Raw genomic sequence first — 2,500 nt, forward strand, 5'->3', positions numbered from 1 at the left:
GAAACCGGGGGTCCGGAGCTTTTTGAAGCCGGGTGCTGGAGCTCGGGGGCCGCGAGACCACCGAGGCATCGAGTCCGACGGCTCTCGGGCCGACCGGTTATCGTGTTAGGGCAGATTGCGATATAGACGGGCCGTCTACGACTCCCTCGGATAGGTTCGGAAAGGTCCTCCCCCTGACGGAGGACCCCCCTGGAGGCTAACCCGCTGGGTCGGGTAGGAACGCACCGCGCACAGTGGCCACGGAGGGCCGCGCGGTTGCCTACCCAGGCGGGCTTGGTAGTCCATTCGATCGGGTCAAAATAATAAAAGAGATACCCCCCCTGGAACCGTCTCTGGAAGTTTGGTTTTTCCTCCGTACCGCCTGGGGGGCGGGGGGGCGGGACGGAGGCCGACCTGCGGAGCTTCATGGTCGGGTAGGATCGGGTCCGTGTTATAGTGTCCAAAAATCCACTTTGGAACTATTAATGGGGCTTTATTTAAGCTCTGCCATGCTTAGAAATGAATGGAGAATCATCTCCAGTGCTTGGACCCCTATAGATTGCCACTCTCCTCAACAGTCCGACGCACCCCTTTGAAAAACCCCCCGACGAAAAATCCTCCAGAGCGCGGGCGAACTCGCTCCGAGGCCGACCGGAGTGCACCTTCGTCGGGCAAGGGAGTCGGGCGAAGGGGGTCAGAAATCCTGGAGCTCGCCACCCTCACTAGTTTTTGGCGTGAAATGGTAGACAAAAGTGGGGACTTAGAAAAATTCGCACTTTTTCGACCTACCACTGGTAGACCGAGTGGGACTTAGTCATTTTTTCAGCTTTTTCGGGGCCTACCACTGGTAGACCAAGTTGGACTTAGTCATTTTTCAGCTTTTTCGAGCCTACCACTGGTAGACCAAGTTGGACTTAGTCATTTTTTCGACTTTTCGAGCTTACCACTGGTAGACCAAGTTGGACTTAGTCATTTTTTCAACTTTTCGAGCCTTACCACTGGTAGACCAAGTTGGACTTAGTCATTTTTTCAACTTTTCGAGCATACCACTGGTAGACCAAGTTGGACTTAGTCATTTTTTCGACTTTTCAGAGCTACCACTGGTAGACCAGTTGGACTTAGTCATTTTTTTCGACTTTTCGAGCCTACCACTGGTAGACCAAGTTGGACTTAGTCATTTTTTCGACTTTTCAGAGCTACCACTGGTAGACCAAGTTGGACTTAGTCATTTTTCAACTTTTCGAGCCTACCACTGGTAGACCAAGTTGGACTTAGTCATTTTTCGACTTTTCAGAGCTACACTGGTAGACCAAGTTGGACTTAGTCATTTTTTCAACTTTTCGAGCCTACCACTGTAGACCAAGTGGGACTTAGTCATTTTTTCGACTTTTCAGAGCTACCACTGGTAGACCAAGTTGGACTTAGTCATTTTTTCAACTTTTCGAGCCTACCACTGGTAGACCAAGTGGGACGGGACTTGTAGTCATTTTTTCAACTTTTCGAGCCTACCACTGGTAGACCAAGTTGGACTTAGTCATTTTTTTCGACTTTTCAGAGCTACCACTGGTAGACCAAGTTGGACTTAGTCATTTTTTCGACTTTTCAGAGCTACCACTGGTAGACCAAGTTGGACTTAGTCATTTTTTCGACTTTTCAGAGCTACCACTGGTAGACCAAGTTGGACTTAGTCATTTTTTCGACTTTTCGAGCCTACCACTGGTAGACCAAGTTGGACTTAGTCATTTTTTCAACTTTTCGAGCCTACCACTGGTAGACCAAGTTGGACTTAGTCATTTTTTCGACTTTTCAGAGCTACCACTGGTAGACCAAGTTGGACTTAGTCATTTTTTCGACTTTTCGGAGCTACCACTGGTAGACCAAGTTGGACTTAGTCATTTTTTCGACTTTTGGGCCTACCACTGGTAGACCAAATGGGACTTAGTCATTTTTTCGACTTTTCGAGCCTACCACTGGTAGACCAAGTTGGACTTAGTCATTTTTTCCACTTTTTGGGCCTACCACTGTAGACCAAATGGGACTTAGTCATTTTTTCGACTTTTCGAGCCTACCACTGGTAGACCAAATGGGACTTAGTCATTTTTTCGACTTTTCGAGCCTACCACTGGTAGACCAAATGGGACTTAGTCATTTTTTCGACTTTTCGAGCCTACCACTGGTAGACCAAGTTGGACTTAGTCATTTTTTCCACTTTTCGAGCCTACCACTGGTAGACCAAGTTGGACTTAGTCATTTTTTCGACTTTTCGAGCCTACCACTGGTAGACCAAGTGGACTTGGTCCACCAAGCCTGGGATTCAGCCCTCAGCCTGGACACCTTGGGAACCAGCCCTGAAGGACTCACCCAAGCCATGGGCTCCATCCACCAGTCTGGACCCTCAGGAACCAGCCCTGGAGGACTCACCAAGCCTGGGCTCCATCCACCAGTCTGGGACCCTCAGGAACCAGCCCTGGAGGACTCACCCAAGCCTGGGCTCCATCCACCAGTCTGGGACCCTCAGGAA

Source organism: Astyanax mexicanus, unplaced genomic scaffold (genome assembly GCF_023375975.1).
Source record: "Astyanax mexicanus isolate ESR-SI-001 unplaced genomic scaffold, AstMex3_surface scaffold_74, whole genome shotgun sequence".
NCBI classification, from domain to species: Eukaryota; Metazoa; Chordata; class Actinopteri; order Characiformes; family Acestrorhamphidae; genus Astyanax; species Astyanax mexicanus.